Here is a 14,366-nt window from a genome sequence, read left to right as displayed (position 1 = left end):
CTTCTTGAAAGTAGCAACAGCAGTCGAGACTACATCTGAGATGGAGGAGAGGCCAGGACCGGATACTCTTAGCCAGGACCGAGTCCTGAGGATCCGCAGCTCAATGAGGAGAGAACTGACCCAGCCCAGTCCTCCTCTGTAATGGAAAAATTATACATATACCCTTATAGTTTGTAGCCTAAACTTTGTATGTCTGTGTACTTAGATAAGAATGTAGTGAGCTTCTCCTTCCCCCTTTTACTCCTTAACATTAGATAAGAATTTAGTGAGCTTCTCCCTTCCCCTTTCCCCCTTTCACTCCTTACATTTCCCTACAATGTTATCAGCTCATGTTCTGGCTCTATATTAACCAAAGCTCACATGTACCTGGCAGACTCACGCAGCCAAACCTTTGACTGTGTGACTCTCATTGTTGATCAGCTCTTAATGAAATACTTTGTTTGATTCTCACTTAGTGTGTGATCTTTGATGACTAAAATTCCACAACACCTCCCCTACTCCTCTCTTCTCTTCCTGTCCCCAGTCCTCCTCCCCTACTCCTCTCTTGTCTCCCTGTCCCCAGTCCTCCTCCCCTACTCCTCTCTTTTCTTGCTGTCCCCAGTCCTCCTCCCCTACTCCTCTCTTGTCTTCCTGTCCCCAGTCCTCCTCCCCTACTCCTCTCTTGTCTTCCTGTCCCCAGTCCTCCTCCCCTTGTCTTCCTGTCCCCAGTCCTCCTCCCCAACTCCTCTCTTGTCCTCCTGTCCCCAGTCCTCCTCCCCTACTCCTCTCTTGTCCTCCTGTCCCCAGTCCTCCTCCCCTACTCCTCTCTTGTCTTCCTGTCCCCAGTCCTCCTTCCCTACTCCTCTCTTGTCTTCCTGTCCCCAGTCCTCCTTCCCTACTCCTCTCTTGTCTCCCTGTCCCCACTCCTCCTCCCCTACTCCTCTATTGTCCTCCTGTCCCCAGTCCTCCTCCCCTTCTCCTCTCTTGTCTCCCTGTCCCCAGTCCTCCTCCCCTACTCCTCTCTTGTCTTCCTGTCCCCAGTCCTCCTCCCCTACTCCTCTCTTCTCTTCCTGTCCCCAGTCCTCCTCCCCTTGTCTTCCTGTCCCCAGTCCTCCTCCCCTACTCCTCTCTTGTCTTCCTGTCCCCAGTCCTCCTCCCCAACTCCTCTCTTGTCCTCCTGTCCCCAGTCCTCCTCCCCTACTCCTCTCTTGTCCTCCTGTCCCCAGTCCTCCTCCCCTACTCCTCTCTTGTCTTCCTGTCCCCAGTCCTCCTCCCCTACTCCTCTCTTGTCTTCCTGTCCCCAGTCCTCCTCCCCTACTCCTCTCTTGTCTTCCTGTCCCCAGTCCTCCTCCCCTACTCCTCTCTTTTCTCCCTGTCCCCAGTCCTCCACCCCTACTCCTCTCTTGCCCTCCTGTCCCCAGTTCTCCTCCCCTACTCCTCTCTTGCCCTCCTGTCCCCAGTCCTTCTCCCCTACTCCTCTCTTGTCTCCCCTTCCCCAGTCCTCCTCCCCTACTCCTCTCTTGTCTCCCTGTCCCCAGTCCTCCTCCCCTACTCCTCTCTTGTCTTGCTGTCCCCAGTCCTCCTCCCCTACTCCTCTCTTGTCTTCCTGTCCCCAGTCCTCCTCCCCTACTCCTCTCTTGTCTCCCTGTCCCCAGTCCTCCTCCCCTACTCCTCTCTTGCCCTCCTGTCCCCAGTCCTCCTCCCCTACTCCTCTCTTCTCTTCCTGTCCCCAGTCCTCCTCCCCTACTCCTCTCTTGTCTCCCTGTCCCCAGTCCTCCTTCCCTACTCCTCTCTTTTCTTGCTGTCCCCAGTCCTCCTCCCCTACTCCTCTCTTGTCTTCCTGTCCCCAGTCCTCCTCCCCTACTCCTCTCTTGTCTCCCTGTCCCCAGTCCTCCTCCCCTACTCCTCTCTTGTCTTACTGTCCCCAGTCCTCCTCCCCTACTCCTCTCTTGCCCTCCTGTCCCCAGTCCTCCTCCCATACTCCTCTCTTGTCTTGCCGTCCCCAGTCCTCCTCCCCTACTCCTCTCTTGTCTTCCTGTCCCCAGACCTCCTCCCCTACTCCTCTCTTGTCTTCCTGTCCCCAGTCCTCCTCCCCTTGTCTTCCTGTCCCCAGTCCTCCTCCCCAACTCCTCTCTTGTCCTCCTGGCCCCAGTCGTCCTCCCCTACTCCTCTCTTGTCTTCCTGTCCCCAGTCCTCCTCCCCTACTCCTCTCTTGTCTTCCTGTCCCCAGTCCTCCTCCCCAACTCCTCTCTTGTCCTCCTGTCCCCAGTCCTCCTCCCCTACTCCTCTCTTGTCTTCCTGTCCCCAGTCCTCCTCCCCTACTCATCTCTTGTCCTCCTGTCCCCAGTCCTCCTCCCCTACTCCTCTCTTGTCTCCCTGTCCCCAGTCCTCCTCCCCTACTCCTCTCTTGTCTTCCTGTCCCCAGTCCTCCTCCCCTACTCCTCTCTTGTCTTTCTGTCCCCAGTCCTCCTCCCCTACTCCTCTCTTGTCTCCCTGTCCCCAGTCCTCCTCCCCTACTCCTCTCTTGTCTTCCTGTCCCCAGTCCTCCTCCCCTACTCCTCTCTTGCCCTGCTGTCCCCAGTCCTCCTCCCCTACTCCTCTCTTGTCTTGCCATCCCCAGTCCTCCTCCCCTACTCCTCTCTTGTCTTCCTGTCCCCAGACCTCCTCCCCTACTCCTCTCTTGTCTTCCTGTCCCCTGTCCTCCTCCCCAACTCCTCTCTTGTCCTCCTGTCCCCAGTCGTCCTCCCCTACTCCTCTCTTGTCTTCCTGTCCCCAGTCCTCCTCCCCTACTGCTCTCTTGTCTTCCTGTCCCCAGTCCTCCTCCCCAACTCCTCTCTTGTCCTCCTGTCCCCAGTCCTCCTCCCCTACTCCTCTCTTCTCTTCCTGTTCCCAGTCCTCCTCCCCAACTCCTCTCTTTTCTTGCTGTCCCCAGTCCTCCTCCCCTACTCCTCTCTTGTCTTCCTGTCCCCAGTCCTCCTCCCCTACTCATCTCTTGTCCTCCTGTCCCCAGTCCTCCTCCCCTACTCCTCTCTTGTCTCCCTGTCCCCAGTCCTCCTCCCCTACTCCTCTCTTGTCTTCCTGTCCCCAGTCCTCCTCCCCTACTCCTCTCTTGTCTTCCTGTCCCCAGTCCTCCTCCCCTACTCCTCTCTTCTCTCCCTGTCCCCAGTCCTCCTCCCCTACTCCTCTCTTGTCTTCCTGTCCCCAGTCCTCCTCCCCTACTCCTCTCTTGCCCTCCTGTCCCCAGTCCTCCTCCCCTACTCCTCTCTTGTCTTGCCGTCCCCAGTCCTCCTCCCCTACTCCTCTCTTGTCTTCCTGTCCCCAGTCCTCCTCCCCTACTCCTCTCTTGTCTTCCTGTCCCCAGTCCTCCTCCCCTTGTCTTCCTGTCCCCAGTCCTCCTCCCCTACTCCTCTCTTGTCTCCCTGTCCCCAGTCCTCCTCCCCTACTCCTCTATTGTCTACCTGTCTCCAGTCCTTCTCCCCTACTCCTCTCTTGTCTTCCTGTCCCCAGTCCTCCTCCCCTACTCATCTCTTGTCCTCCTGTCCCCAGTCCTCCTCCCCTACTCCTCTCTTGTCTCCCTGTCCCCAGTCCTCCTCCCCTACTCCTCTCTTGTCTTCCTGTCCCCAGTCCTCCTCCCCTACTCCTCTCTTGTCTTCCTGTCCCCAGTCCTCCTCCCCTACTCCTCTCTTCTCTCCCTGTCCCCAGTCCTCCTTCCCTACTCCTCTCTTTTCTTGCTGTCCCCAGTCCTCCTCCCCTACTCCTCTCTTGTCTTCCTGTCCCCAGTCCTCCTCCCCTACTCCTCTCTTGTCTCCCTGTCCCCAGTCCTCCTCCCCTACTCCTCTCTTGCCCTCCTGTCCCCAGTCCTCCTCCCCTACTCCTCTCTTGTCTTGCCGTCCCCAGTCCTCCTCCCCTACTCCTCTCTTGTCTTCCTGTCCCCAGACCTCCTCCCCTACTCCTCTCTTGTCTTCCTGTCCCCAGTCCTCCTCCCCTTGTCTTCCTGTCCCCAGTCCTCCTCCCCAACTCCTCTCTTGTCCTCCTGGCCCCAGTCGTCCTCCCCTACTCCTCTCTTGTCTTCCTGTCCCCAGTCCTCCTCCCCTACTCCTCTCTTGTCTTCCTGTCCCCAGTCCTCCTCCCCAACTCCTCTCTTGTCCTCCTGTCCCCAGTCCTCCTCCCCTACTCCTCTCTTGTCATCCTGTCCCCAGTCCTCCTCCCCTACTCATCTCAAATCCTCCTGTCCCCAGTCCTCCTCCCCTACTCCTCTCTTGTCTCCCTGTCCCCAGTCCTCCTCCCCTACTCCTCTCTTGTCTTCCTGTCCCCAGTCCTCCTCCCCTACTCCTCTCTTGTCTTCCTGTCCCCAGTCCTCCTCCCCTACTCCTCTCTTGTCTCCCTGTCCCCAGTCCTCCTCCCCTACTCCTCTCTTGTCTTCCTGTCCCCAGTCCTCCTCCCCTACTCCTCTCTTGCCCTCCTGTCCCCAGTCCTCCTCCCCTACTCCTCTCTTGTCTTGCCATCCCCAGTCCTCCTCCCCTACTCCTCTCTTGTCTTCCTGTCCCCAGACCTCCTCCCCTACTCCTCTCTTGTCTTCCTGTCCCCAGTCCTCCTCCCCAACTCCTCTCTTGTCCTCCTGTCCCCAGTCGTCCTCCCCTACTCCTCTCTTGTCTTCCTGTCCCCAGTCCTCCTCCCCTACTCATCTCTTGTCCTCCTGTCCCCAGTCCTCCTCCCCTACTCCTCTCTTGTCTCCCTGTCCCCAGTCCTCCTCCCCTACTCCTCTCTTGTCTTCCTGTCCCCAGTCCTCCTCCCCTACTCCTCTCTTGTCTTCCTGTCCCCAGTCCTCCTCCCCTACTCCTCTCTTCTCTCCCTGTCCCCAGTCCTCCTCCCCTACTCCTCTCTTGTCTTCCTGTCCCCAGTCCTCCTCCCCTACTCCTCTCTTGCCCTCCTGTCCCCAGTCCTCCTCCCCTACTCCTCTCTTGTCTTGCCGTCCCCAGTCCTCCTCCCCTACTCCTCTCTTGTCTTCCTGTCCCCAGTCCTCCTCCCCTACTCCTCTCTTGTCTTCCTGTCCCCAGTCCTCCTCCCCTTGTCTTCCTGTCCCCAGTCCTCCTCCCCTACTCCTCTCTTGTCTCCCTGTCCCCAGTCCTCCTCCCCTACTCCTCTATTGTCTACCTGTCTCCAGTCCTTCTCCCCTACTCCTCTCTTGTCTTCCTGTCCCCAGTCCTCCTCCCCTACTCATCTCTTGTCCTCCTGTCCCCAGTCCTCCTCCCCTACTCCTCTCTTGTCTCCCTGTCCCCAGTCCTCCTCCCCTACTCCTCTCTTGTCTTCCTGTCCCCAGTCCTCCTCCCCTACTCCTCTCTTGTCTTCCTGTCCCCAGTCCTCCTCCCCTACTCCTCTCTTCTCTCCCTGTCCCCAGTCCTCCTTCCCTACTCCTCTCTTTTCTTGCTGTCCCCAGTCCTCCTCCCCTACTCCTCTCTTGTCTTCCTGTCCCCAGTCCTCCTCCCCTACTCCTCTCTTGTCTCCCTGTCCCCAGTCCTCCTCCCCTACTCCTCTCTTGTCTTACTGTCCCCAGTCCTCCTCCCCTACTCCTCTCTTGCCCTCCTGTCCCCAGTCCTCCTCCCCTACTCCTCTCTTGTCTTGCCGTCCCCAGTCCTCCTCCCCTACTCCTCTCTTGTCTTCCTGTCCCCAGACCTCCTCCCCTACTCCTCTCTTGTCTTCCTGTCCCCAGTCCTCCTCCCCAACTCCTCTCTTGTCCTCCTGGCCCCAGTCGTCCTCCCCTACTCCTCTCTTGTCTTCCTGTCCCCAGTCCTCCTCCCCTACTCCTCTCTTGTCTTCCTGTCCCCAGTCCTCCTCCCCAACTCCTCTCTTGTCCTCCTGTCCCCAGTCCTCCTCCCCTACTCCTCTCTTGTCTTCCTGTCCCCAGTCCTCCTCCCCTACTCATCTCTTGTCCTCCTGTCCCCAGTCCTCCTCCCCTACTCCTCTCTTGTCTCCCTGTCCCCAGTCCTCCTCCCCTACTCCTCTCTTGTCTTCCTGTCCCCAGTCCTCCTCCCCTACTCCTCTCTTGTCTTCCTGTCCCCAGTCCTCCTCCCCTACTCCTCTCTTGTCTCCCTGTCCCCAGTCCTCCTCCCCTACTCCTCTCTTGTCTTCCTGTCCCCAGTCCTCCTCCCCTACTCCTCTCTTGCCCTCCTGTCCCCAGTCCTCCTCCCCTACTCCTCTCTTGTCTTGCCATCCCCAGTCCTCCTCCCCTACTCCTCTCTTGTCTTCCTGTCCCCAGACCTCCTCCCCTACTCCTCTCTTGTCTTCCTGTCCCCAGTCCTCCTCCCCAACTCCTCTCTTGTCCTCCTGTCCCCAGTCGTCCTCCCCTACTCCTCTCTTGTCTTCCTGTCCCCAGTCCTCCTCCCCTACTCCTCTCTTGTCTTCCTGTCCCCAGTCCTCCTCCCCAACTCCTCTCTTGTCCTCCTGTCCCCAGTCCTCCTCCCCTACTCCTCTCTTGTCTTCCTGTTCCCAGTCCTCCTCCCCAACTCCTCTCTTTTCTTGCTGTCCCCAGTCCTCCTCCCCTACTCCTCTCTTGTCTTCCTGTCCCCAGTCCTCCTCCCCTACTCATCTCTTGTCCTCCTGTCCCCAGTCCTCCTCCCCTACTCCTCTCTTGTCTCCCTGTCCCCAGTCCTCCTCCCCTACTCCTCTCTTGTCTTCCTGTCCCCAGTCCTCCTCCCCTACTCCTCTCTTGTCTTCCTGTCCCCAGTCCTCCTCCCCTACTCCTCTCTTCTCTCCCTGTCCCCAGTCCTCCTCCCCTACTCCTCTCTTGTCTTCCTGTCCCCAGTCCTCCTCCCCTACTCCTCTCTTGCCCTCCTGTCCCCAGTCCTCCTCCCCTACTCCTCTCTTGTCTTGCCGTCCCCAGTCCTCCTCCCCTACTCCTCTCTTGTCTTCCTGTCCCCAGTCCTCCTCCCCTACTCCTCTCTTGTCTTCCTGTCCCCAGTCCTCCTCCCATTGTCTTCCTGTCCCCAGTCCTCCTCCCCTACTCCTCTCTTGTCTCCCTGTCCCCAGTCCTCCTCCCCTACTCCTCTATTGTCTACCTGTCTCCAGTCCTTCTCCCCTACTCCTCTCTTGTCTCCCTGTCCCCAGTCCTCCTCCCCTACTCCTCTCTTGCCCTCCTGTCACCAGTCCTCCTCCCCTACTCCTCTCTTGTCTCCCTGTCCCCAGTCCTCCTCCCCTACTCCTCTCTTGTCTCCCTGTCCCCAGTCCTCCTCCCCAACTCCTCTCTTGTCCTCCTGTCCCCAGTCCTCCTCCCCTACTCCTCTCTTGTCTTCCTGTCCCCAGTCCTCCTCCCCTACTCCTCTCTTGTCTCCCTGTCCCCAGTCCTCCTCCCCTACTCCTCTCTTGTCTCCCTGTCCCCAGTCCTCCTCCCCTACTCCTCTCTTGTCTCCCTGTCCCCAGTCCTCCTCCCCAACTCCTCTCTTGTCCTCCTGTCCCCAGTCCTCCTCCCCTACTCCTCTCTTGTCTTCCTGTCCCCAGTCCTCCTCCCCTACTCATCTCTTGTCCTCCTATCCCCAGTCCTCCTCCCCTACTCCTCTCTTGTCTCCCTGTCCCCAGTCCTCCTCCCCTACTCCTCTCTTGTCTTGCCGTCCCCAGTCCTCCTCCCCTACTCCTCTCTTGTCTTCCTGTCCCCAGTCCTCCTCCCCTACTCCTCTCTTGTCTTCCTGTCCCCAGTCCTCCTCCCCTTGTCCTCCTGTCCCCAGTCCTCCTCCCCTTGTCTTCCTGTCCCCAGTCCTCCTCTCCTACTCCTCCCCTTGTCTTCCTGTCCCCAGTCCTCCTCCCTTTGTGCTGTCCCCAGTCCTCCTCCCCTTGTCTTCCTGTCCCCAGTCCTCCTCCCCTACTCCTCTCTTGCCCTCCTGTCCCCAGTCCTCCTCCCCTACTCCTCTATTGTCCTCCTGTCCCCAGTCCTCCTCCCCTACTCCTCTCTTGTCTCCCTGTCCCCAGTCCTCCTCCCCTACTCCTCTCTTGTCTTCCTGTCCCCAGTCCTCCTCCCCTACTCATCTCTTGTCCTCCTGTCCCCAGTCCTCCTCCCCTACTCCTCTCTTGTCTCCCTGTCCCCCGTCCTCCTCCCCTACTCCTCTCTTGCCTTCCTGTCCCCAGTCCTCCCCTACTCCTCTCTTGTCTTCCTGTCCCCAGTCCTCCTCCCCTACTCATCTCTTGTCCTGCTGTCCCCAGTCCTCCTCCCCTACTCCTCTCTTGTCTTCCTGTCCCCAGTCCTCCTCCCCTACTCCTCTCTTGTCTTCCTGTCCCCAGTCCTCCTCCCCTTGTCTTCCTGTCCCCAGTCCTCCTCCCCTACTCCTCCCCTTGTCTTCCTGTCCCCAGTCCTCCTCCCTTTGTGCTGTCCCCAGTCCTCCTCCCCTTGTCTTCCTGTCCCCAGTCCTCCTCCCCTACTCCTCTCTTGCCCTCCTGTCCCCAGTCCTCCTCCCCTACTCCTCTATTGTCCTCCTGTCCCCAGTCCTCCTCCCCTACTCCTCTCTTGTCTCCCTGTCCCCAGTCCTCCTCCCCTACTCCTCTCTTGTCTTCCTGTCCCCAGTCCTCCTCCCCTACTCCTCTCTTGTCTTCCTGTCCCCAGTCCTCCTCCCCTACTCCTCTCTTGTCTCCCTGTCCCCAGTCCTCCTCCCCTACTCCTCTCTTGCCCTCCTGTCCCCAGTCCTCCTCCCCTACTCATCTCTTGTCCTCCTGTCCCCAGTCCTCCTCCCCTACTCCTCTCTTGTCTCCCTGTCCCCAGTCCTCCTCCCCTACTCCTCTCTTGTCTTCCTGTCCCCAGTCCTCCTCCCCTACTCCTCTCTTGTCTTCCTGTCCCCAGTCCTCCTCCCCTTGTCTTCCTGTCCCCAGTCCTCCTCCCCTACTCCTCCCCTTGTCTTCCTGTCCCCAGTCCTCCTCCCTTTGTGCTGTCCCCAGTCCTCCTCCCCTTGTCTTCCTGTCCCCAGTCCTCCTCCCCTACTCCTCTCTTGCCCTCCTGTCCCCAGTCCTCCTCCCCTACTCCTCTATTGTCCTCCTGTCCCCAGTCCTCCTCCCCTACTCCTCTCTTGTCTCCCTGTCCCCAGTCCTCCTCCCCTACTCCTCTCTTGTCTTCCTGTCCCCAGTCCTCCTCCCCTACTCCTCTCTTGTCTTCCTGTCCCCAGTCCTCCGTCCCCTACTCCTCTCTTGTCTTCCTGTCCCCAGTCCTCCTCCCCTTGTCTTCCTGTCCCCAGTCCTCCTCCCCTACTCCTCCCCTTGTCTTCCTGTCCCCAGTCCTCCTCCCTTTGTGCTGTCCCCAGTCCTCCTCCCCTTGTCTTCCTGTCCCCAGTCCTCCTCCCCTACTCCTCTCTTGCCCTCCTGTCCCCAGTCCTCCTCCCCTACTCCTCTATTGTCCTCCTGTCCCCAGTCCTCCTCCCCTACTCCTCTCTTGTCTCCCTGTCCCCAGTCCTCCTCCCCTACTCCTCTCTTGTCTTCCTGTCCCCAGTCCTCCTCCCCTACTCCTCTCTTGTCTTCCTGTCCCCAGTCCTCCTCCCCTACTCCTCTCTTGTCTCCCTGTCCCCAGTCCTCCTCCCCTACTCCTCTCTTGCCCTCCTGTCCCCAGTCCTCCTCCCCTACTCCTCTCTTCTCTTCCTGTCCCCAGTCCTCCTCCCCTACTCCTCTCTTGTCTCCCTGTCCCCCGTCCTCCTCCCCTACTCCTCTCTTGCCTTCCTGTCCCCAGTCCTCCCCTACTCCTCTCTTGCCCTCCTGTCCCCAGTCCTCCTCCCCTACTCCTCTCTTGTCTTCCTGTCCCCAGTCCTCCTCCCCAACTCCTCTCTTGTCCTCCTGTCCCCAGTCCTCCTCCCCTACTCCTCTCTTGTCTTCCTGTCCCCAGTCCTCCTCCCCTACTCCTCTCTTGTCTCCCTGTCCCCAGTCCTCCTCCCCTACTCCTCTATTGTCCTCCTGTCCCCAGTCCTCCTCCCCTACTCCTCTCTTGTCTTCCTGTCCCCAGTCCTCCTCCCCTACTCCTCTCTTGTCTTCCTGTCCCCAGTCCTCCTCCCCTTGTCTTCCTGTCCCCAGTCCTCCTCCCCTTGTCCTCCTGTCCCCAGGCCTCCTCCCCTTGTCTTCCTGTCCCCAGTCCTCCTCCCCAACTCCTCTCTTGTCCTCCTGTCCCCAGTCCTCCTCCCCTACTCCTCTCTTGTCTCCCTGTCCCCAGTCCTCCTCCCCTACTCCTCTCTTCTCTTCCTGTCCCCAGTCCTCCTCCCCTACTCCTCTCTTCTCTTCCTGTCCCCAGTCCTCCTCCCCTACTCATCTCTTGTCCTCCTGTCCCCAGTCCTCCTCCCCTACTCCTCTCTTGTCTCCCTGTCCCCAGTCCTCCTCCCCTACTCCTCTATTGTCTACCTGTCTCCAGTCCTTCTCCCCTACTCCTCTCTTGTCCTCCTGTCCCCAGTCCTCCTCCCCTACTCCTCTCTTGTCTTCCTGTCCCCAGTCCTCCTCCCCAACTCCTCTCTTGTCCTCCTGTCCCCAGTCCTCCTCCCCTACTCCTCTCTTGTCCTCCTGTCCCCAGTCCTCCTCCCCTACTCCTCTCTTGTCTTCCTGTCCCCAGTCCTCCTCCCCTACCCCTCTCTTGTCTTCCTGTCCCCAGTCCTCCTCCCCTACTCCTCTCTTGTCTTGCCGTCCCCAGTCCTCCTCCCCTACTCCTCTCTTGTCTTCCTGTCCCCAGTCCTCCTCCCCTACTCCTCTCTTGTCTGATTTGTCCGTCTCTCATCATTTATAGTAATCTTTGTTAAAAGTCTTGGTGAGGGTTGAAATACAGTGTCCTCCAGTAAACAAGCATAGTGGCTTTTTGGTATAAAAATCATCTAAATAAAATGTATCTGAATCTTATTTAAGGTCTCCAGGAAATCTATTAGTACATTTGGATTTTAACAGTTTTGAAGATTTAAGTGCAGAGGGATGCTTTTATTAAAAGGGAACAAAAATTAAACAATTTGTTTTTTAAATTGTGTTTCAAATTGTCCATTTAATGTTCAGTGTTTTTTTAACAATGGCCACCATGGCAGTATTTTGATGTTTCTTTAATTAATAACACTTTTATCCCTTTCAGAGTGTCCCATTCATCAAGGCTCATCCACTTTCCCCTACAAAAAAATTTGAGGCAAAGAGTTGGTTTGAAAAAGTGTTACAAATGTTTCACGATAAAAAACTAATTATGAAAACATATAAATATCCCAACATAATTATATCTACATGTGTTATTGTGGTCAGGACACAGAGGCAAAGTGCTGCCTGCAAACTTTTGAAGTCTATATGAACTGGATGAGGTAATGGCTCGGAGCTTTCAGGCTTATGAAAACCATTGCTATTTTTTTAGCAACATATTTGCTTGTTGACTCGAGAAACAAGCTTCTGATTATAACAGTGGGACTACTACTTGCATTTATTGGCCTATAAGTGCACCTTGCTGTGCATCTGCCTGCGTGTCCTCGGCTTAGTGTAGTTGTGTAGCTTGGTGTAGTTAGTGTCCAGATTTTACAAACAAGAATCAAATATCACTCAACAGTTGTTTTGGTGATTTCAGTATTTCTACAAAACAATTACATGACTGCAATAAAATGGGCCTCATTCACCAAATGTTCTAAAGAACAAATCAAATTCTGTCATTTTATCTTATTGACCATACCGGCTGATTGAAAGATAAGACGGCTCTTCTTTGGGGGGGTCTGTTTTATTGTATTTTTTGTGGTTTAGACAAATGAAGGAAAGCTAAAGAAAAGTTCCTTAATTTTATGGTTTGTCTTTATGTCTCTACCAGGGCTGTGTGGAGGTCTTGGTGCAGTGGCATCCTTGCTCTGGATGGTATGTATGTTTAATGTATGTATGAAGTTTTTACCTGTAAATATGTATTGTGGCATTTACCTGTATTGTACAAAACACTCAAAACAACTGAAGTTCTTATTTCATATCTAAAGTTGTTTATGTAGATGCTTACATCAGTAGGTCATAGTACTGTCTTTTCTTCTTTTACATAAATCCACATTCTAACATGGATATGATTCCACCTGAAGAATTTCAACCCAAATTCACAATTAACTCTTACCTAAATATTGTAAATGATGCTTTACAGTGTAACTACAGAATGATCATTTATTAGATTGTTTTTACTTTAATCCAAGGATGTCCAGATCCGGCCTCCGTGACTGGTGTCCTGCAGGCTTTCGATGCTTTCCTGCTTCAACACACCTTTTTCTAACCAGTGGCTTATTGTACAGAAACTGATAAGCTTTTGGATCCATGTAATGTAAATCAGGTGTGTTGGAACAGGAGTAATCTAAAACCTGCAGGACACCGGCTCGAAGACCGACTTTGGACATGTCCTGCTTATAATTATGTGCAATATTATGATCCTGTTTATGTTTATATGTTGTTGTTGTCTACTTTTGGAAATGGGGTTTGTACTGGAAAAAGAATTTTGTTGCACCAGTTGCAATGACAATAAAGTTTTTATTCATTCATTCATTCATTAATACCATATGTTCAGATTTTCATTCTTTGCTAATTCAGGGCTGCAGGGGGCTGAAGTCTCTCCCAGCAATTAGCAGGCGAGAGGCAGGTACACCCAAGACAGGCGGCCAGTCCATCACAAGGCCAACACAGAGACAACCACTCATGCTCACACTCACTTAAAGGGAGATTTTAGAGCAGAGGTGACTAAGTCGGTTTTCAAGGGCCACTGTCCTGCAGGTTTTCAGTGTATAACTGCTTCAACACACCTGACTCAAATTAAATGCATCCAAAAGCCCGTGTAGTTCTGTACAGTGACTTATTAATTGAAGTCTGATGGTTTTGGAGCAGAGACACTGAAAACCTGTCGGATTGTGGCCCGCGAAGACCGGAGCTGGACACCCCTGATTTAGAGTAACCAATTAACCCAACATGCAGATTCCATACAGAAAAAACATTCTTCAAATCTCCTTCCAGCCAAGGCTTTAAATGTGCTTTACAAATAAACTTGACTAAGTATTTGCTAATGGCTATTCAGAACTATTTCGTTTATGGAAAAATCATTCGTTAACAAGTGCTCTGTGTGGATTTAAAGGAAATGTCCTAAATTGATGGATGCTGGACTGGGTGCAGGGCTCAGGAACAACAAGAATACATGCATACCAGGATTTGTTTGATTGACCTTTGTCCCCCGAGCCATCAAACTGTACAACTCTGCATTAGGCAGGAGGGGGAGAAGGAGGGGGGAGAGGGAGGTGTGCAGTCCGCCTGATACAACACATGCACAATTACCCATACAAACAGTTGCTATAACTTATACGTGCAATAGTGAACTGGGAATCTGTACCACCTCTACTGTGTGCAATGCTTGTTTATATTATTTTAATTTAACTTTTTTTTATTGCATTCTATTTTATACTTTTCTTGCACCTTATTTCCTCTATTTTACTTTATACCTGTATATATTATATCTTAGTGCTTATCCTGCTTTACTGTTGGTGTTGTTTTGCTACTGGTACCCAAATTTCCCTGAGGACTCTCCAAAGGGATTAATAAAGTATTTTCTATTCTATTCTATTCTATACTCCAAATATTCTTGTACATGGTAAAGTCAGGATGGTTCATTATGAAAACAGTTTTAATGAAACAGTAATATTTTGGGCTGCCTGTCTTTCTCTCTGTCTTGCAGTGGAATGAAGTGGAAAAACTCTTGGGAACCAAAGACAAATATTCAGATATAAAAACCTAAAATGACTGTTATAGTTAATTTCATTGTTCTATGTTTGGATGTTGAATTATACATGGTAATGTACCTGTTGGACCATTATTTGACATTTTCTGTTTCTGTAAATGTTCAAACGGTAAGCTGTAACAGAAGAAGTGACATAAACGGCATTCAGCTATGAAGTATGGCTTTTACTCAGGTATTGTGAGTAAAATAATGTTAATAAAAATATTTTCTGCAGACTACATTTGCCCGGCTTTTTTTACATGCTGTGCTTTTAGATCACCTTTGTGTGCTATTACATTGATGTACATTCAAACACAATTTAATTTATTATGGATACTTTGGGAGTAAAGAATTAGTCTATCCCAACACACGCTCTGCTGACCTAAAGAAACTGCTATTATTATGTTAAAACTGGTATATAAGATGTAAAATTGAATTACTGTATAAAAGGTATTACAGTAAATGCAGGTTATTTCATGTTAAGGAGCCAAACGATTAGTAAGTTGCCAGGTATGAGGCCCTGAGCCTCAGGTTTAGTTACCACAAAACTCCTGGTGTCCATCACATACAATTACTTTAACAGATGAGCCATTAATGTGTTTTTTGTAACAGCCATATTGGCTATGTGGCTATAGTTACTCCAGGTCATGGTATTTACCATGGAGACTGTCATGTTACAAGCAGACATATATCCATACAC

Source organism: Melanotaenia boesemani, chromosome 16, assembly GCF_017639745.1.
Source record: "Melanotaenia boesemani isolate fMelBoe1 chromosome 16, fMelBoe1.pri, whole genome shotgun sequence".
Lineage (NCBI taxonomy): Eukaryota > Metazoa > Chordata > Actinopteri > Atheriniformes > Melanotaeniidae > Melanotaenia > Melanotaenia boesemani.
Note: the sequence above shows the minus strand (reverse complement) of the source record.